At 46.9% G+C, this 22,637-nt stretch overlaps 1 protein-coding gene across 1 annotated transcript in view; it reads right to left on the reverse strand.

The window, feature by feature from the left end:
• Positions 1 to 14,638, reverse strand: part of LOC310694496 (lysosomal acid glucosylceramidase-like) — a 48,339-nt gene extending 33,701 nt beyond the window's left edge. Inside the window, exon 1 of the mRNA XM_083477605.1 lies at positions 14,279 to 14,638. The gene's annotated coding sequence lies outside the window, so the exon portion shown is untranslated. The remainder of the gene's footprint in view (positions 1 to 14,278) is intronic.
• Positions 14,639 to 22,637: the final 7,999 nt, after the last annotated feature.

The raw sequence follows: 22,637 nt of genomic DNA on the forward strand, positions 1-22,637 counted from the left end.
TACTGAGCACCGGATGTTAGCTCAGAGTGTCATCTGACCTGTACTGGAAGTACAGGGGCTGAGCTGTGACTCTTCTGCTGGAGTCTGGAGGGTGCAGTCGCGTTTCTATGTACTGCTAAAATGACAGGAATAAAAGACATGTAAATAGACTCCTGTCTGTCTCATTTCCTGTCCCTGGGGGAATGCAGGGAGGGAGAAGCAGAGGGTGTGTTCTTCTCACGTCTGACGAGGAGAATCGCCGATTTACGACCTTGCCTGCCGGGAGACGCAGATGGAAAGGTCAGCAAGTATCTCACTCGGTTTGCCCGGGGGAGGCCAGTTACCTCTGACTGCGAGCTGAGATACTAACATTTTTATCCTTTTTAGAGGTAAGAATCTAAGAAGAGCTCTGTTGGATGAGGCCAAAGGCCAATAATAATAATAATAACAACAGCAACAGAGAAGAAGAAGCGTTTGGATTTGATATCCCGCTTTATCACTACCCGAAGGCGTCTCAAAGTGGCTAACATTCTCCTTTCCCTTCCTCCCCCACAACAAACAATCTGTGAGGTGAGCTGGGATGAGAGACTTCAGAGAAGTGTGACTAGCCCAAGGTCACCCAGCAGCTGCACGTGGAGGAGCGGAGATGCGAACCCGGTTCACCAGATTACGAGTCTACCTCTCTTAACCACTACACCACACTGGCTCTCCAGTAATAATAATAATAATAATGATTTTATTATTTATATGCCGCCCATCTGACTGGGTTCCCCAGACACTTTGGGCAGCTCCCGACAAAATATCAAAAACACAATAAAACATCAAACATTAAAAACTTCCCTATACAGGGCTGCCTTCAAATATCTTCTAAAAGTCAAAGAGTTGTTTATCTCTTTGACATCTGATGGGAGGGCATTCCATAGGTAGGGTGCCACCACCGAGAAGGCCCTTCACATATACGGGGCCAAAGCTGTTTAGGGCTTTAAAGGTCAGCACCAACACTTTGAATTGGGCTCGGAAACATACTGGGAGCCAATACAGATCCCTTAGGACCGGTGTTATCTGTTCTCACAGGAGCTGTCCCGATGAGAAGCTCGCGAGCAGGTTCTGAGTGCGACAGCAACTCTCCCCTCTTGTGATTCCTAGCAACGGGCATTCACTGCCTCTGACAGAGGAGGTAGAACATGCACAGAATGTCTGCCCTATCCCAGCCTTTTGCGATTTGTCAGAAAGGAAGGAAAGGCCCTAGGCCTAGGATCTACGATATTTATACTACTACTGATGGTTGAGATCTCTAAGAGTCCAAATTACGTATGACGCATGGAATTGTATTCAATGATTGTATCCGGTGATTTAGACGTGTCCAATTTCACTTACAGTGGTACCTCGGGTTACATACGCTTCAGGTTACAGACTCCGCTAACCCAGAAATAGTACCTCGGGTTAAGAACTTTACCTCAGGATGAGAACAGAAATTGTGCTCCAGCGGCGCGGCAGCAGTGGGAGGCCCCATTAGCTAAAGTGGTGCTTCAGGTTAAGAACAATTTCAGGTTAAGTACGGACCTCTGCAACGAATTAAGTACTTAACCCGAGGTACCACTGTATTAATTTGACACATTTATATCACCCTTTCCAAGGAAACACACTGAATAATTTCAAAATTATCGGTCTATGTATTTCTGATAGTATAACCAAATCAGTTGATATATAAGTGTAAAAACTACTCTGGAAATTTATTATTCAAAAAATGAAACCTTCGTCTGGTTGTAAATATTAAGATTATACCAGCAAGAATGAGTCTTTCTGTAAAAAAATTGATTTAAATCAAGTCTTACTGACTAGTGATTTAAATCGAATCCACCCTGCCAGATGGATATTTCTGTGACTGTTATTATATCTAATTACAATGACCTTGCTATTTCCATCTTTACCGCTTCGGGTCAATTTTTGGCGCAAAAGAATTCAACTAGTCAATATGAATTGATAACAGCAAGAACAAGAACAACTGAGTCATAATCCAGCCAAGAGAAATCTCATCTGGATTAATTGCATGCGTTGAGCCGATCCATGGATTGGTCAGCTTAATTTGCATGCATTTGCCTGAGCATAAAAGCATCTTCCTGAAGGGGGAAAGCCCTCCTTCCTTTTAGAACATGTGATTCAATACCAGCAAGAGAGGCTCTCCTCTCCAGATCCAGTTAGCAACCTAGCATCCTTATTCTGGGCTAGCTACAGTTCCCCATCTGTCTTCAAGGGCAGCCCCACGTAACACACATTGCAGTAATCAAGCGCTGAAGTTCCCAGGGCATGGATAACTGCAGCTGCTCACTGTCTGTGCACCAGCCTCAACCCAAACAATGTTCTTCATGCCACTGAGGCTACCTGAACATGAAAAGACTATGTTAATTGCTCTCCTTGGGCTGTGTTCCCTATCTGTTAAGGAAAGTACTGTGTGTTCCAGAAATGAATGAGCCTGCCAATTATTTCAGTCAATAGTCCTGCCCTTGAGCTTGTGTTAATTCTGCTCAAAGCACACGTTCTGAAATCTGTCATCACAAGCCCTTGGAGCCATGCATTTCAGTGGGTCTATACCACGGGTATAGGAAGGAAGGAAAGGCCCTAGGCCTAGGATCTACGATATTTATACTACTACTGATGGTTGAGATCTCTAAGAGTCCAAATTACGTATGACGCATGGAATTGTATTCAATGATTGTATCAGGTGATTTAGACGTGTCTGGTTTTATTTATTAATTTGTCACATTTATATCACCCTTTCCAAGGAAACACACTGAATATTTAGTTCAAATTATATCTGGACAAGTGAGGATGGAAGGAATTGGATTATAGATATGGAATATAACATTAAAGGGAACTGTGTGTGTAAAAAGGGGGAGAAAGGGGAGGGGAAGCTCTACTTTGCAAAAGGTTTACAATGGAAACTTGAGCTGACTCTGAATAAGAATAACGCTAAGACAACTTGGAATTTAAATTATGGTAATTGGAAGTAAAACTACTCATTTATCTTCAGTCAGACGGAAGAATGAAAGGAGCCTGCGAACTTCCCAAGGAACTGATACGGTTCATTATTGAGTCCTCTGCAGTTTGACAGACCACTCTTCTTCCCAGACTGAGAGGAAAAATGGCGAAAACAGGATATTTATTGGGAATGCGTGGTTTTTGGAGTCATTCTTAAAGTTGCAAAACAACGAAGGACAGAGGGAGGGAGAAATTTCTGGAACAACAATGGGATATCAGCTCCACCCAAGGCATGATGGAGAACAGCAAAAACTGGGAAAAGACAGACATAAAATTTTACAAGGACAGAAAGAAACACCACGGACAGTATAATTGCCACACACAGGAAGAACAAGGATATAGTTTGAGCTCTCCACCTGTAGTTTCATCAATCATTTAATGTGTGAACACGAATAGAAGTTATGAATACTGCAGTTGTTGTATAAGCAGGGACGTCCAACAGGTCAGTCGTGATCTACTGGTAGACGCCTGGGAGGTATTGGTAGGTCTCGCCGGGTCCCTTTCCTTTCCAAATCTATTTGTAATTTAGAATCCGGCCCCGCCCTCCATTGTTGCATGATCTGCAGAACGAAAGACGGATCTCCAAAAAAATGGGGCTTTGATCTGCACCTCCGAAAAGGCAGTAGATCCCTGGCAGTTTTTAATTCTGTGAGTAGATCACAGTCTCTTGGGAGCTGGCCACCCCTGGTAGAAGGGATTATTATTATGACCGCAATGGAATAGAAATTAATAAGATGCTGGAACGCAGAAATAAAGCAAATAATCAAGCAATCAATTCTAGCACCTTATCTAAATTACAGTCCTTCTTCCGCTTACTTATCCTTCTGGTTATGTAAACTTCAGGATACATAAGCAGCAAACCCAGAAGTATATTTCCGGGTTTTTGCTGCGTGCGCATGCGCAGGAGCGCTTTACTATTCTGCGCACGTGCACAGAAGCGGTGCCTCCGGTTGCGGAAACCTCAGAATCCGACCAGAGCTCCAGAACGGATCCCGTCCACAACCGGTGGTACCACTTTATCTAATTCGGTATGTGAACTATTGGTATTAATAATTGACTTATAAATTGGTATTGTTATAATGAGGCTATTATTGGATGTAACTGAAAACTAATCAAAATTATTATCAAGATGGATTGAACTAACTTTATCACCAAACTGGCTCATGTTGTAAGGGAAAAAAGACGTGTGCTGGAATTACAGTGGTGCCTCGCAAGACGAAAAGAATCCGTTCTGTGATTCTCTTCGTCTAGCGTTTTTTTCGTCTTGCGAAGCAAGCCCATTGACGGATTAGCGGATTAGCGCTATTAGCGGCTTTTAGCGGCTTTTAGTGGCTTATCTGCTGATCGGATCAGCTGATAAGCGGCTTAGCGGCTTAGAAAAAGGGGGGGAGGGGGAAAAACCAGCAGGAACTCGCAAGACATTGTCGTCTTGCGAAGCAAGCCCATAGGAAATTTGTTTTGCGAAGCACCTCCAAAACGGAAAACTCTTTCGTCTAGCGAGTTTTCCGTCTTGCGAGGCATTAGTCTTGCGGAGCACCACTGTAGTTCCTTAGGGGACGTTGAACTTGGAACAGGTTCCTTTTTAAGAACGAGCTTCCTGAGCTGAGGAATCGATTTCTAGGGGGCATTTGGAAAACCGCGTGTAATTCAGGCTTCAAAAAACAATCACAGTGTTGAAACATCTTAATGAGGAAAGGCTAAAGCTTATGCTTTCTTTGTTTTCTTAGGTTAGCACTCAAGTGCCCCGTGGCAACACGGCATTCAGAGACCCCCCCTTGGCTAAGGCCTCCTGCTCCCCCTCCATTTTTATTTTGGCTTTTGTTGTCATTGTTGTCACTGCCCCTCAGCCTAACCTACCTCATGGGGCTGTAGTGAGGATATACAGTGGTACCTCGGTTCTCAAACGTAATCCGTTCCAGAAGACCGTTCAAGTTCCGAAACGTTCGAAAACCGAGGCGCAAAGGGCTGTCTGCAAATTCCATTGAGAAAATTCAAAAACATGCAGCGAAATTCTGAGGCGCATTCGAAAACGGAAGCATTTACTTCCAGGTTTTTGGCGTTCGGGTTCTGAAACAGACGTTCGAGAACCGAGGTACCACTGTAATAGGGAGAACCGTGTACTCCTTGGAAGGCACGGCATTTGTAATAGTAAATAAAGTACAATTAAACCTCTGACCACAGAGCAATCTTGGGATTCCAGAGATCTGGAGTCACATCCAAACCACAGACTGATATGGGGAACTGGTTCCAGACTGTAATTCCCCATTGCTTCCTCATCTCTGTGGCAACTAACTGTTACATCTGTCTCCTCTTTTTTGCAGGGTGTGAGGTGGCTGGCAGATGGGACCAAGATTAGCTGGTGCTTGAGAAACAAGGCAGCACCCATCATTGGCTCCAAGGGCTGTGGCAGAATCCAGAGCCCCCACCCTCCAGCTGAGAGGGCTGTGTCCAATTAAGGCATATACGATATGGTACGGTACTACAATAATCTTTATTGTCATTGTCCCATACAGAACAACGAAATTGAAAAATCTACATAATCTACATTCAAAAACCAACAAGCCTACTATACGATACGATATACGATATCTTTATTGTCATTGTCCCATGCAGAACAATGAAATTGAAAAACTACATAAAACTACCGTATTTTTCGTCCCATAGGACGCTCCGTCCCATAGGACGCACCTAGTTTTTTTGGGGGGAAATAAAGGGGAAAAAATTCCCTTTATTTCCCCCCCCAAAAGCAGGTCGGAGAAACAGAACCAGGTCGAGGAACAGCGGGATGGCGGCGCTGCGCCTCCCTGCTGTCCCCCGAGCTTGTGGGGCTGGCCGATGTCTGCCCCGCGCGAGGGGCGCTCTGCATCAGGGCGTGTCCCCCTGCGGGGCGGCAGGCTGCTATCCGCAGCGTGGGGAGCTCTGCGGGGAACTCCTGCAAGGCTCCCCACGCTGCGGATGTCTGCCTGGCGCGGGGGGCGCTCTGCTTCAGGGCGCCCCTCGCGCTGGGCGGCAGGCTGCTATCCGCAGCGTGGGGAGCCTCGCGGGGAACTCCTGCAAGGCTCCCCACACTGCGGATGTCTGCCTGGCGCGGGGGGCGCTCTGCTTCAGGGTGCCCCTCGCGCCGGGCGGCAGGCTGCTATCCGCAGCGTGAGGAGCCTTGCGGGGAACTCCTGCAAGGCTCCCCACGCTGGGGATGTCTGCCTGAAGCCTGAAGAGCGAGAGGGGTCGGTGCGCACCGACCCCTCTCTCTCTCCAAGCTTCAGCAAAAGCCTGCATTCGCCCCATAGGACGCACCCAGGTTCCCCCTTCATTTTTGGAGGGGAAAAAGTGCGTCCTATAGGGCGAAAAATACGGTACTACAAAACTACATAAAACATTCCCAGCTATCGCAACCTGGTTAGCCCTCCAAATACTCTGATACCCCATTTTTAAATACAATATACTCCCATAGAGACTCCTTAAAAAGGTAAAGGTAAAGGTACCCCTGCCCGTACGGGCCAGTCTTGACAGACTCTAGGGTTGTGCGCTCATCTCACTCTAGAGGCCGGGAGCCAGCGCTGTCTGCAGACACTTCCGGGTCACGTGGCCAGTGTGACGAAGCTGCTCTGGCGAGCCAGAGCCGCACACGGAAACGCCGTTTACCTTCCCACTAGTAAGCGGTCCCTATTTATCTACTTGCACCCGAGGGTGCTTTCGAACTGCTAGGTTGGCAGGAGCTGGGACAGAGCAACGGGAGCGCACCCCGCCGCGTGGATTCGAACCACCGACCATGCGATCGGCAAGTCCTAGGCACTGAGTTTTTACCCACAGCGCCACCCGCGTCCCAAACAGAGACTCCTTACACTGCGTTTAAAACCAAAATCGCATTTGGATAGAAACTGTTTCTCAGGCGGCTAGTCCTAGTCTTTATAAGCCTGTACCTTCTTCCAGAAGGCAGAAGCTGAAAGAGATCATTTCCGGGGTGCGCACTACCCTGCACTATCTCTGCAGCTTTCTTATGGCACCTGAAAGCATAGATTTGATCCGAGGTGGGAAGAGTGCACCCAATTATTCTCTCCGCAGTCTTTACAACCCTGGACAGCATTGTTTTCTCCCTGACCGTGCAGCTCCCAAACCACACACGCAGACCACCAGTTAATACGCTCTCCACAGTACAATGGTAAAATGCCATCAACAGGTCCTTTGAGAGATTGTTTTTCCGGAGGATTCTCAGAAAATATAACCTCTGCTGGAATCCGTTGAATGGAAAACGTTCGGAAGCCAAGGCGTGGCTTCTGATTGGCTGAAAGAAGCTCCTGCAGCCAATTAGAAGCCACGTCGGACGTTCGGGTTCCAAAGAACGTTCGCAAACCGGAACACTCGCTTCCAGGTTTGTGGCGTTCAGGAGTCAAAACGTCCCAAATCGCAAGGCGTTTGGCTTCCGAGGTACCAATGTATTAGAACTGTAGACAGTCATGGCTTCCCCAAGGAATTCTGGGAGACGCAGTTTGTTAAGGGTGCTGAGAGCGGTCAGGAGACACCCCTTATTCCCCTTCCGGTTTAAAGCAGAGCTTTCCAAACTTTTCACATTGGCGACCCAATTTTTAGACATGCATCGTTGCACAATGCGGTCATCCAGTTTTACTAGCAAACCAGGGGTTAAACTAGCCCCTTTCCAGCCCCGGGAGGAGTGGGGCGAACGTTCGCATGACACAACTGCACACTGCAGCCGACACACTAACATGTCGTGACACACAGCTTGGAAAGCTCTGGTTTAAACAGGGAGTCCCTATTTGCGGGAATTATGGACGCACATTAAGCAGCCGACATCCTCTACGCTCCCTGCAAACCAATCAGCGAACACGTAGTCTGGAAGTAGGTCCACAGCCCTTCCTCCTGGCAATGTGTGTCCCAAATTGTTGGTTGTTTCCACGTAAGGTAGGCCGCACCCCAGCCTACGCAAGATAAGGCCACAGCTAAGGGTGCCAAAGGGAGAGGTCCAGCTCCAAGGGCCTTCTGGGGGTTCCCTTGCTGCGAGAAGCCAAGTTACAGGGAACCAGGCACAGGGCCTTCTCAGTAGTGGCACATGCCCTGTGGAATGCCCTCCCACCAGATGTCAAAGAGAAAAACAACTACCAGACTTTTAGAAGAATTCTGAAGGCAGCCCTGTTTAGGGAAGCTTTTAATGTTTAATAGACTATTGTATTTTAATATTCTGTTGGAAGCCGCCCAGAGTGGCTGGGGAAACCCAACCAGACTGGCGGGATATAAATAATACATTATTATCATAGATGTCACGTACAGATAGGGAACCCAGATGTTTCACTCAATTTACACATCCGGAGTGTGGGTGTGCGCAAGAGACAGCGGAGGAGGAAGGTGAGACATCTTCAGACCTATTGGCAGAATGGTGACCCACTGTTATTAGGCAGAAGAAAAAATACAGCAGCAACTATAATTTTCAAGGCAACCATTTGCCAGGAGATTCTTGTCACATTTCCAGACATGGGTGGCGCTATGGTCTAAACCACTGAGCCTCTTGGGCTTGCCAGACTGAACGTTGGCGGTTCGAATCCCCGTGATGGAGCGAGCTCCCATTGCTCTGTCCCGGCTCCTGACAACCTAGCAATTTGAAAGCACACCAGTGCAAATAGATAAATAGATCCCGCTGCGGAGGGGAAGGTAAACAGCGTTTCCGTGCGCTCTGGTTTCCGTCACGGTGGTGCGTTGCGTTGCACCAGAAGCGGGTTAGCCATGCTGGCCACATGACCTGGAAAGCTGTCTGTGGACAAACGCTGGCTCCCTTGGCATGAAAGCGAGATGAGCGCTGCAACCCCACTGTCGCCTTTGACTGGACTTAACCGTCCAGGGGTCCTTTACCTTTTACCTGTCACATCTCACTTTACTGGAAGACAGCTTTTATTCTCACTTCTTCTTCCTTTTCGTGACCCGGACTTCATACCTCGACCCACAAATATAACTTACAATTTCCTTTCCCATCTTAGGGACTCTATTCTGGATTTGTGTAGGGGTTACTCCTGAGCCTTTTCGTCTCCTGAAAATATCCCACAAGGCAGTGGCGGTTTAGGATCAGAGGTTTCCTTCTCTGAGATGGACTCCCTTCCCAGGTGGACGAGCCCCATCTGCCCCTCACTTCCCTCGGCAGCATGTGAAGAAACCCCCTTCTTGACCCAATCCTGGTCTCGTCCGCTCCATCCGCCAGAGCCTGTCTTTGCATGCGGGGGAAGCCCCTCACTTACCGAGGATTTGAGACCCATCGGCTCCCCTCACTCAAAGCCATTCCCAGGGTATGGCTGCTGTCACACGCTGACAGCTTCCAGGAGCCACAGGTGAGAGCTGAGTGCAGGGTTGGGAACCAAAGGTGGACAAACTGCCTCAGACAGAACATTACCCTTCCTCTACAGCAGGGTGGCGCTGTGGGTTAAACCACAGAGCCTAGGACTTGCCGATCAGAAGGTCGGCGGTTCAAGTCCTCGCGACGGGGTGAGCTCCCGTTGTTCGGTCCCAGCTTCTGCCAACCTAGGAGTTCGAAAGCACAAAGTGCAAGTAGATAAATAGGTACCGCTCCGGCGGGAAGGTAAACGGCGTTTCCGTGCACTGTTCTGGTTCGCCAGAAGCAGCTTAGTCCTGCTGGCCACATGACTCAGAAGCTGTCTGCGGACAAACGCCGGCTCCCTCGGCCAATAAAGCGAGATGAGCGCCGCAACCCCAGAGTCGGTCACAACTGGACCTAATGGTCAAGGGTCCCTTTACCTTTACCTACAGCAGGGGTCAGCAAACTTTTTCAGCAGGGTGCCAGTCCACTGTCCCTCAGACCTTTTGGGGGGCCGGACTATATTTTGGGAAAAAATGTGAATGAATTCCTATGCCTCACAAATAACCCAGAGATGCACTTTAAATAAAAGAACACATTCTACTCATGTAAAAACACCAGGCAGGCCCCACAAATAACCTAGAGATAAATTTTAAATAAAAGGGCACATTCTACTCATGAGTGTGTAAAAACACACTGATTCCCGGACCATCCACGGGCTCGGTTTAGAAGGCGATTGGGCCGGATCCGGCCCCCAGGCCTTAGTTTGCCTACCCATGCTCTACGGTATGTGGGTTTTTTTTTTTACAAAATACATGCTAGACAGAAATCCTGCACTTGATGTGATCTCGCCCAGCCTCCCAGTCACTTCAGTTCCAGCCCAGGATTTTATCTGCATTTTTATCTCCATAACAAGAAAAGCATCACTGCTTGAATTCCCACACCCTAGGCTGCTCTTAAAGGGGCAGGCATAGCCAAGCAGTTTGCAAATCCCCATGCAGAATAGAAGGGCCATAAACTCGATGGCAGAACATCTCCTATGCATGCAGAAAGTCCCAAACAAAATCCCCAGCATTTCCAGGTGGGGTTGCAGGTGGAAACCCTTGCCTGAAGGGCTGCTGCCAGTCAGTGTAGACAACACTGAGTTAGGTCCATGGAAAAGAGCCTCAGCAGAAGACCTTAAGCATCTCGGTGCCTCAGTAACCTTGACAGCAGCCCTGTTTGGGTTAAAAGCGGCCCCAGGTCTGAAACCTGGCAAAGCATGGGACTCTTAATCTCAGGGTTGGGGGTTCAAGCCCCACATTGGGTGAAGGATTCCTGCATTGCAGGGGGTTGGACTAGATGACCGCAGGAGTCCCCTTCCAACTCTACAATGCTATGTTCCTGTACTTTGTCACCAGGTTCGACATCTGGCTTTACAGGATTTGGTTTGTCGGCCCAGTCCCAGCACGCCTGAAGAAGCAGAACCGGTTCCACCCACTGTGCACCTGGCCCACTCACAAAGGGGGAAATTCCCCGGGAAGAGGGATGCTCCATTTAACTGGAACCATATGGGGAAATAGGGGCCTCCCCACAACTCTCTGAACAAACTACAATTCCCAGAATTCTTTGGGGGGACAAACTGTGATTGTCTAGTGCAGCAGTTCCCAGATGTTGTTGGACTACAACTCCCATCATCCCTGAGCTCTGGCCTGGGCTAGCTAGGGGTGATGGGAGTTGTAGTCCAAAAACAGCTGGAGACCCAAGTTTGGGAAACACTGCTACCCACATTCAACCCCCCCCCCTTCTTGATCTTCCAAGCAAGAGGCATTATGGGAGTCCCAGGGCATATTCCTGCCAAGCAAAAAATGCTCAGAAGCCAGGGTGGGAGGTGAAGCAGAGCTGCTGACGGACGTGGCCTGGGGAAGTGGGGTGCAGCCAGATATAGAGGCCTTGGGGCTGCACATGGCCCCTGAGCCTGATGCCCCCAACCCTGTTGTTGGACTACAACTCCCATCATCCCTGAGCTCTGGCCTTGCTAGCTAGGGGTGATGGGAGTTGTAGTTCAACGACATCTGGGGACCCACAGGTTGAGAAAGGCTGGTCTAGTGCTTTGAATATATGCTGCCGAGGTGACCGTCCAGTCCGCAGTAGAAAACTGCAACAAACCTCCTATAAATCACACAGCATGTACATATAGCAGCGGGGACTCTCCCTCCCTCCAAATCTCTCCTTTTCCTACACCTACAGTAACTAAGCCTTTTATATATATATATATATATATATATATATATATATGCAGGTTTTGGTGTCTTCGGGTGTCTTCCCGTGTAAGAGTTGGGGTGTCTAGGAGTTGGGGTGTCTAACTCTTACACGGGAAGACACCCGAAGACACCAAAACCTGCATTCCTGTACCCGTGAAAATCTACGAAAGCACATATATATATATATATATATATATATATATATATATATATATAAATAATATTTTATTAGGTTTTATCAATAGAAAAGTTTAGAAAAATACAAAAATGAAAAAGATACAAAATTACAAAATACAAAAATACAGACATTAAACACAAAAATAGAAAAAGAAAAAACACATACAAAAGAAAAACAAAAATTCCCTCTTTCTTAATTTCTCATCTTTAGTTAACTTATTTTCCTGACTTCCTCACGTCTCCCATTTTTGTATCCCTTTTAGAAGTTGGTTCAGCAAATTCATGTCCTATTAGTTTATCTATTATTAATCCCATCTTACATTTTACCTTGTTGCTAGAACCCCTTCAATTCATTTCAATGTCATCAGCATTCAAAAATTTTACAATATTTCTGCAAATAAGTTTTAAATTTCCTCCAATATTCTTCCACCAACTCTTCTCCCTGGTCTCGGATTCTGCCAGTCTACAGTAACTACTAAGCCTAACGCTATGAAATCTAAATAATCCACCTAAGCCTCCTTCCCCCTCCATTCCCTCGGGTGTTCTCTCTTCTGCAGCGATTTTTTAACTGTAAGCATCTAGGGGCCTTCTATTAACGAACTGACAAGCATTTTAAGGGAAGGCGAATAATAATAATAATAATAATAATAATAATAATAATAATAATAATGGGGGGACAGGGGTCTTTAAGCAGCTGGATTTCACCAGAGAAGCCGGAATCCCCTTTTCCATACACAATAGTTACAATGCACAGGAAACTTTGGAATATGGCCACCCTAACAATAATTATTTAAAGGTAGGAGGTGAGGTGGGGGTGAGAGACTTGACGTTAGTTTTAAGCTAGAGACATCCCCGTTTCCTGGGGACAGTCCCCGGATTTGCAAATAAGTCCCCGGACAAATTCCATCCCTGGAATGTCCCCGGATTTCATCTAACGTCCCCGGGAAACGCAGCAGCGGCAGTCCCAGCAGCCCAGAGCAGTTGACTCTTGCTGGCTTCAGGAGCTGCTCGGAAGTCCCCATGTGATGGTGGTCCAGGGGCTCAAAGAGGCAGCTTCCAGGCTGCCTCCACCTTCCCTGACCCCAGCAACTAAGCTGTGAAGGGAGGCTTCATGATGCCTATCAGAGAAGCCTCCCAACTCCTACTTGTGTGCAAGAGGAATCGGGGCAGGGATCTCTCATTTAGGCAACGGGAAGCCTCCCTTCCCAGCTGAGGGATCCCCACCCCCTCCTGCTTGCAGGCAAGTAGGAACGGGATTGGGGCTGCTCCGACGCACTGCCTGAGAGATCCCTGCCCCCTCCTGCTTGCACACATGTAGGCGTTGGGATGGGGCTGCTCCGAAAGGCAAAGCTGTCAACTTTCAGATTTGAAAATAAGGGATCAGCAGCCTCAAAAATAAGGGATCAGCAGCATAGCTGTCAACTTTCAGATCTGAAAATAAGGGATCAGGGCAGAAATGACTGGCAGAATCCAAGATCAGGGAGAAGAGGTGGTGGAAGAAGACTGGAAGAAATTTAAAGACTACTTGCAGAAATACTGTAAAATTAATGAATGTTAAAGGGATGTTGGATTGAAAATAAGCGGTTTTGGTAAAAAGATTAATAAGAATATGTAAATACGGATTGACAATGGTTGGAAATATATAGTTATAATAGGTTAAGATATTAAGTAAAGATAAATGATAGAGGGTAAGGATTTGCTGAATTAACCATGTGAACTGGAATACAAAAAAGGGGGGTGTGAGGAGGTCAGGAAACAAGTAAATGAAATATAAGACATGAAAATATTGATTTCTTTTCAATTTCTTTTTTGCTTTTTATGTATTTTGTCTTTGTATTTTTGTATTTTTCTTTTCTTTTATTATTGTTACTCTTTTTCTATTTCCTATTTTTAATTCTGTAACTTTTTATTGTCGGTAAAATTTCAATAAATATCATTATTAAAAAAATGAAAATAAGGGATCAGCAGCTTCACCTGTGAGACAGTCTACGGGATATCTAGCAATCTGGGATAGCAGCGGGAAACAGCGCTGATATAAGGGAATTTCCCACAAAAAAAGGGAAGGTTGACAGCTATGCTGAAAGACAATGTGAACCCCACCCCCTCCTGCTGCTTGCACGCAAGTAGGAATGGGATTGGGGGCCGCTCTCCGCCCTCCTTCTCTGCCTTCCATGCCTGACCCACAGCACACCGCCACCGAAGAACCAACAAGTCAGGGGCTGCCCGGGCTCATGGAGAAAGGAGATAGAAGCCTCAGAGGAAGGGGAAAGGTGGCGGTTGAGGTCAAGGCAGCGGCTGCCCCTCTGCCACCGCCATCGCTCCAGCATCAACGTCCCGAACGTGTAGTATTTTATTTTATTTTATTTTATTTATTTAAAGTGCCCCCGGATTCATTGGAAAAAATCTGGTAACCTTATTTTAAGCCAGCTCATAAAAGAGTTAGTGCCAAGAAGCAAAGTGGGGAGGGTCAGAAGCATCCCTCCCCAGCATGAGGAATAAGATAAAAAATATAAAGAGACCCGCTTACCCAGCAAGACGAGAGTCTGTGTCTTTTCCCCCTTCCAGCAGCCACCAGGAAGCAGCCGGGCTTTTACAGGCAGCCCAAGGCGAGCGGATCATATGATCTGCGGTCACATGACACCTGTGTTGCAGGCGGGTGGGGGTTCGCTCTGCCGGCACCGGGCATCTGCTGAGCAATTAACCCCATGGGAACAGAGGGGGCTCGTTTACTTGGGAGCAAGCGTGCTGCCTAGGATGGAGGGAGGCAGTTGCTTGCTTCGGAGCAAAAAAGATGCCGCAGGGTCGGATCCGCCCTGCAAATAAACTTAAAACAAGGACATTTCTCCCGGCGTGGGAAGGTTTGTGCTTCGATCTGTTGGGTTGCCAAAGGCTCGACGCAGTTTTCTTGGCTGCAGCGGAGACTCCCGTTGTCACTCACCCTCTGGAATTAATAGTGATTCATAATAATTGGTAAATCGTGATCAGTCATCTGCTGTCGTGGCTTCCCCCAGCAACAGCCTCCTTCAAAATAAGCCTGAATAAGTGTTTAACAACAACAACAACAACAACAACAACAACAACAACAACAACAACAACAACAACAACAACAACAACTTTATTATTTATACCGCCGCCCATCTGACTGGGTCGCCCCAGCTACTCTTTAACAGCTTCCATCATATACAGAAACGTCATCTGTAAAATTACAGCTCACTCTCTCCATGGTGAATATAATATGGGTAGATCTACTACGCCATATATTTAATCAATGCATGTTTAAAACACATGACCCCCCCCAAAAAAATAATCCTGGGACCTGTAGTTTAAGGATGCTGGGAATGGTAGCAGTGTGTGTGTGTGTGTGTGTGTGTGTGTACTACAGTTCCCAGGATTCTGTGGTGCAAGTAATGTGTTTGAAATGTGCTGTTGGATGTGGCTTAAATGTATGTGCATAGCTGTCAACTTTCAGATTTGAAAATAAGGGATCAGCAGCCTCACCTGTCCCGGGGACAGTCTACGGGATATCTAACAATCCGGGACAGCAGCGGGAAATGGCGCTGGAATAAGGGAATTTCCCGCAAAAAAAAGGGAAGGCTGACAGCTATGGTATCTGGCTTAAATGCATTTCCACCTCCCTGTCTCCTGGTTAAAGCAAGGGGTCCACATGATGCCCTCACTGTCTCTGTGTGGTTCCAGACCTCTTTTATTTTTTTTAACTTCTGGCCATTTTGGACTTTCATAGGATTGGTGGCTGGGTGGGGAGCATGGGTGTAGCCAGAGGGCATGGGGGCTGTTGCCTCCCCAAAATAAGTAAATAAAAATACCTAACTAAAAGAAGAAATCATCAGAATATTCCAAGAGGCAGTTCTTGGAAGGGGAGGACCTCGCATGGATGCCGCTGAATTTAATTGAGAGACAGGCAGGTGCAAATCCACATTTTGCTCCAGTGAGGACAAACCCATTAGATAATGTCAATAAATACATTATTTCGATTCTTTTACGTAGAAATTCCCTTCTCCTTCTCACCCCACCTCCCCACTAACAGGTTTTGAAATCTACTTGCCTGCACTTTTTTAATCTACTTGGCCAAGGATACCAAAGTCACAAGTAAATCAATAAATTTATAAATGCATAAATACCTTATCATCTCACATAGACGCAGTTGGACCCTCTTGTGATTATGTTCAGGCAAGATGGTGACCTGCCACTAATCAGGTACACTGTGTCCTCCGACTAGATTAGTTTAAGCCAGGGGTCCTCAAACTTTTTCAGCAGGGGGCCGATCCACTGTCCCTCAGACCTTGTGAGGGGCTATATCTTGAAAACAAAAATAAATGAATTTCTATGTCCCACAAATAACCCAGAGATGCATTTGAAATAAAATCACACATTCTACTCATGTAAAAACACCAGGCAGACCCCACAAATAACCCAGAGATGCATTTTAAATAAAATCACACATGTTATGTACTGAAGTTCTCACCTTGGGCCAGCAGGGGGATACTGTAGATAGTTATGCAAATGAAGGATCGAAAGTGACGTTCAGTGATTGGATAGTTTGTATGCAAATGAAGGATCGAAAAGTGACGTTCTGTGATTGGATAGTTTTAGAAAGTTGCAACAGTTACAGTTGTTCTGGAGCTCTATATAAGCAGGCTGACTGAGCTCCTCAGTTAGTTCTGTTCCAGCTTACAAATAAAGAGCTGCTTTGGAAGAATCGCCGTGTCATCTGATATGTTTGCCCACAACTTAACAACACATTCTACTCATGTAAAAATACGCTGATTCCCAGACCGTCTGCGGGTCGGATTTAGAAGGCGATTGGGCCGGATCTGGCCCCCGAGCCTTAGTTTGCCTACCTACGGTTTAAGGCCTTCAGGGAAAGGCTTATCTCCACCATTTTTAATTTTAAAAGCACATAAAGTTATAATGAACTGAGATTGCAATCCTGACAAGCCAAATGTGGCGTTGTGGTTCAAATGAGGAACATGGAAGGCAGTCGCAAATCTCTTAGGCAATCAACCTAACCTCCCTCGCAGGCTCCTTTTGAGGACAAAGTTGTGATACGCATGTGATAAAATTGACACAGGGTAAAATTGAATACAGCTTGGGGGGCTGCATTCTCTTCTGGGGTCCACATATGACTGGGGCGAGAGTGGCCAGAGGCAAAAGGGAACAGGGCTGTTATGCGGTTGCATCAGCGTTGGTTCTGCTCAAAGTGGACTCACTAAAACCAATGGGCACGGTGAACTCGGGCCCATTATCTTCAACAGGCCTACTCTGAGCAGGAATGAGTTGGAAACAGCCCCTCTATCTTTGCCCAGCAGGCTGGTTTCTACACAGACTCACTTCACCCACAAAGCAAGTCAAGAGCTCAAGGACACATTCCAGACCTTCGAAGTGTCCCTGTTTCTCAGGGACAGTCCCGGATTTACAGAAGCCGTCCTGGTTTCTGATTTGATCCCGGAATGCCCTGCTTCCCCTTAGGATGTCCCTCTGCCCATGGGCAAGTTGTGTACAGTGGGCGCTCGGGTTGTGAACGTGATCCGTGCAGGATGCACGTTTGCAACCCACAGTGTTCACAACCCGCAACAACGTGTCTGCGCACCGCGGGTTGCGATTCAGCTCTTCTGCACATGCGCAAAGCACAATTTAGTGCTAATGCGTGACCTCCGAAACCTGGAAGTAACCCATTCCAGTACTTCCGGATTTCAGGGTGTCCGTAACCTGAAAAAACGCAACCTGAAGCATCTGTAACCCGAGGTGTGACTGTATATTGATATAAATAAACGGTGGGATTTTGATTACAGTGGTATCTTGGCTCTCGAACGTAATCTGTTCCCGAACCGTTCAAAAATCAAGGCACGGCTTCCGATTGGCTGCAGGAGCTTCCTGCACTCAAACGGAAGTCGCGTCGGACCTTCGGCTTCTGAAAAACGTTTGCAAACAGGAACACTTACTTCCAGGTTTGCGGCGTTCGGGAGCCAAGCTGTTTGAGAACCAAGGTGCCACTGTATTTGGGATGGGAAAAGAGAAATACAACCCACAGAGGAATTCCTGAGTTACCCTAGGACATTAAGAAACAATACCCGGGTCACTGGGGGCCACTGGCAATGCAAGAGAACAGGTCGGCCACGTCTTGATTCTCAAGGGAACACAGACCCTCCCTCTGACAGAATGTGCTGTTTCTTAAAATGGAATGGTGTCTCCTAGAAGAGGGCGCACCTGGCTGAAATAGAGAACATTCCGCACTGGAACATTTTTTTCTGTACCAAGCGAGGCAAAAAAGACAAGCGATTAAAAGAGGTGTGTTGTAAGACCGTTAAGAGGGCAAAACACAAAGAAAGAATTGTTAAAACCTGCTCACTGGGGCAGTGACTAAATTGCTGATTAGCTGATGAGTATAAACCAAAAATCAGAATAAGCTTCCTGCCCCGAGGCGCTTACACTGAAAATGGCACATTGCAGGAGATGCCTAGCACAAGGCTTTTTGCTATTGTTGTTAAATGCTGGTCTGATCAACCCTTTTTTTTAATGAAAAGGCTTTGAATCGATTCATGTCTGAATCCAACATATATAAAATAATAATGAAACATTAAACATTTTAAAACTTTCCTATACAGGGCTGCCTTCAGATGTCTTTTAAAGGCTTGGGGGGGGGGCGAGTCACATAACTCCGTACCCTCCCACATTTCTCGGATGGCAATAGGGACGTCCTAAGGAAAAGTGGGACATTCTGGGGTCAGATCAGAAACAGGGACAGCTTCTGTAAATCCGGGACTGTCCCTGGAAAATAGGGGCACTGGGAAGGTCTGGTTAAGAAGCTGAATGTTGGAAGATTCAGGGCAGATAAAACAATGCTGTTCTTCACACAGCGCATAGTTAGACTATGGAACTCCCTCCCACATGAGGCTGTGCTGGAGCACCAACTTGGATCGCTTTAAATGAGGACGGGGAAAACTCAAGGAGGACAAGGCTATCCGTGGCTAGGAGCCATCGAGGCTAGGTTCCACTTTCAGAGGTATTAAGCCTCTAAAAACCTGTTGCTGGAAACCACAAGCAAGTGTTCTTGCGCTCAGATCCAGCTCACACGGCCTCCTCCCATAGGCTTCTGGTTGGCCACTCTGAGAACAGGATAGATGATCCATTGGTGTGATCCAGCAGGGCTCTTGAGGATCAAGGCCGGTCGTGAAAGTTGTCAGGCAGCGGACCTCTGAAATTGAAGGCACCAAAGTCTGCCACGGCTCTTCTGATGTCTGACTTCTTAAGCACTTAATTAAGTGTACACTTGGTCTATTAAACAGGGCGGGGAAGGGTGGATTGATGTCTATTTTCTCCCCAGGCATGGAACCTCCCTCAGAAACGCCAGAGAAGAGTTTGAGCTTCTCCATAAATTCAGTGCAAGTACTGATACCCAAGCTTGCTGAGTTGGCACAGTTTTTTGCCGTCTTGGCATAGAAAGAAGAGGAGGAAGAGCTTGGGAACCACGCTCCAGTTGTACATATCCTTATGTCTATTGCCAGAATCAGGGGCATTCTTAGGCGAATGAGCCCATTCCCTCTAACATTTCTCCGATGAAAATAGGGATGTCCTGTTTCATCTTCCTCGTCATCATCATTTTGATCCCGGAATGTCCCACTTTCCCCTAGGACGTCTCTGTTTTCATCAAAGAAATGTTGGAGGGTATGGAGTTGTGCATGGGACGTGGGTGGCGCTGTGGTCTAAACCACTGAGCCTCTTGGGCTTGCCGATCAGAAGGTCAGCGGTTTGAATCCCCGCGAAGGGGTGAGCTCCCGTTGCTCGGTCCCTGCTCCTGCCAACCTAGCAGTTCGAAAGCACGTCAAAGTACAAGTAGATAAATAGGTACCGCTCTGATGGGAAGGCAAACAGCGTTTCCGTGCGCTGCTCTGGTTCGCCAGAAGCGGCTTAGTCATGCTGGCCACATGACCCGGAAGCTGTACATCGGCTCCCTCGGCCAATAAAGCGAGATGAGCGCCGCAGCCCCAGAGTCGGCCACGACTGGACCTAATGGTCAGGGTCTCTTTACCTTTACCTTATGGTAAAGGTACCTTATGCAACCCCCCCCCCCAGGCCTAGGAGATAAGTAACTATACAACCTTAAGTAGTCATCTGAAGGCAGCTCTATACAGAGAAGGTTTGTTTTTAAAAAATGTTTAATTTGTGTGTGTGTGTGTGTTTTTGTATATGTTCGAAGCAGCCCAGAGTGGATGGGGAAACCAGTCAGGTAGACAGAGTATAAATTACAAAACCGCTCCTATTTCATCAGAAAAATGTTGGAGGGCATGTTCCTTATGTTCCTACCGGCCCAAAAATGTTGGCCTTACGTGTCAATGGTACATGACCCTGTTGCGGGTAGTAGGGTGGAATCAACCCTCAACCGAATTCCTCTTTCCTGTGAGACAGATCATCATTCAACTACAGTATGGAGTGGGAAGTCATCACATACTTTGACCACTGTCATCTTCCATGTGGGAGGGAGGAAGGAATGAGGTGGGGCCAGCGCCCCCATCTCCGGGGGGGGGGGGTAGGAAGACTGCATACTTCCCATAGCAGCCCCTTAATTACCTCGTATGGGTCAGAGAGATGTTATTGTCGGCCATCTTCCAACGCGCCACCTGGTGGCCCCCCCACTCCTAACAACTTTCAGCACCTGTAACAAACTACAGTTCCCAGGGTTCTTTGGGGGAAGCCATGACTGTTTAAAATGGTATCACAGCGCTTTAAAGGCATAGTGCTGATGCGGTTTTTAGGATGAAGAAATGTATAATGCCACATTCCCCAGAATCCCCAAAAATAGTTTCAAATGGGGATTCGAGTCTGAAGCTGCTGATATATTTACAAATCTACTGTGCTCTGTGGAACAGGGGTGGGGAGCTGTGGCCCTCCAGATGGTGCTGGACTCCCATCAGACCCAGTGGCCACCATGGCCTATGGTCAGCGATGATGGGATCTGTAGTCTAGGGGGGAAACATTGGGGTGCCCTAGTTATGCACCTTTGCTGTAAACAGTTGGCACGGTGTCAAATCCATAAACAAATTGCACACTTTGTGTGACTCGGCCTCAACAAATACTTGGCACAGAAATCTCATTAATGAGATTATCTCTCCATCAACGTCCTTACAATGTTGATCACCTCGTTCTAGTGGCATCTTATCAGCCGCTGCTGATTACACTTTGAGCCACACGTTTGCCCTATTCTTTCGCTTGGAATTCGAATCCAATTGCTTAATTCATTTCATTCAAAAAAATAAAGACAGAGCTGTGTGTGTGTGTGTGTGTGTGTGTGTTAGCAGGGTCTATTGCAAACCAGGACTGGGGGGGCAGCGCTCAGAGTGAAGTGTTGGGGGTCAAATGCGGCTGTCTATGCCTCCCCCTCTGGCTTTCAAGACTCTCCACAGTCCTGGATGGTGGGCAGAGAGGGTTGTGTCAGTGTTAGGTCTTGGCTGAATTGACACCGAAATAGGAATGTCTGTGTACTGGTGAAAAGGTTTAACAAGGGGAGATTCCACTGAAGTTAAACAATAGCAGACCTTCCAAGTGTCCCTGTTTTCCAGGGAACAGTCCTGGATTTACAGAAGCCATCCCAGTTTCTGAGTTGATCCCTGAATGTCCTGTTTTTCCTTATTTTCATCTGAGAAAAATTGGAGGGTACAGAGTTATGCCACTCATGAGCGAAGGAGATAAGTAACGCTACAACCTTTAGAAGACATCTGAAGGCAGCCCTGTATTATTATTTTTTAATGTTTTGATATTATTTTTATATGTTGGAAGCCATCCAGAGTGGCTGGGCCAACCCAGTCAGGTTGACGTGGTATAAATAATAAAACTATTATGTATTATTATGGAACAGGACGTCCCTATTTTCATTGGAGAAATGTTGGAGGGAATGGAATGGCAAGCTCTCTCTGAGCTGCCGCTGAGTTGATAAATTAACTAATGGTTGTTTCCTGCCAGCAAACAGGTGAGTATTGTAACCTTAGATCAGGTGACGAAGGTGTGGGATTCCAAAACCGCCATCTTGAAAGGTTGGTTGGTGGCTTCAGTGTTTCTCTGAACCCGACAGAGAACAAAAGGATGCAAATGGCTCTCCAAAAGTTGCATAGCCTTAGGCCAATGGGGGCTGGAATGCAGGCTTTGGGGGAAGAGACACAGTTTGGATTTTTTTTTTAATTATCTTTTGTTTCTAAGAAGATGCTGAGCCTGTGCTGGAAATTGCCCAAGATCTAATGGATATTTTGGGTGTATCATTTCCTGGTTTTTGTTTTTTTTTTGTTCCCTTTTTGATGAGTTCTGCAAGTAACCTCTGAATAATATTTTTATGGGTCTGGACAATGCTTTCTTTCCAAAACGAGCCAGTTCTTATGCATCCAAACACTTCATGCTGCACAATATTAATATCAGCAATAGCGAGTGTGTGCAGAAACTAGCCTCCTATACTGAGGTAAAATTCGCACTCCTTGTTCCCCTCCAGCCCCACCTACCCCTGGCAGGTGGCCCCTGAAAGGTAGCTCAGAAGAGAATGTGGCCCTCAGTCTGAAAACAGCTCCCCATCACTGCCATATATTGACAGAACTGTATATTTCTAAATAATCACCATTTTAAAAAAAGAAACCGCCCCCCCCAAATAAACTTCTTGGGGTGAACACAGCACCCAAGCCCACTGAAAGGTTGTCCTACAGTTAATGAGAGTTTGCACTGAAGAGCCCTCCGTGGTTTTGAACAGCGTCTGCAAATAATTCACATTTTGCCACATTCAAATGAGTAGAATCGGTTCCCTACCCCACCCCATGAGCCCTCCATCCCCTCCTGACTTCTTTATGCTTTTAGTTTCATCTCCAGTCTTCATTGGACACCCGACAATTTGA

Source organism: Podarcis liolepis, assembly GCF_965112155.1.
Source record: "Podarcis liolepis genome assembly, chromosome: 15".
NCBI classification, from domain to species: Eukaryota; Metazoa; Chordata; class Lepidosauria; order Squamata; family Lacertidae; genus Podarcis; species Podarcis liolepis.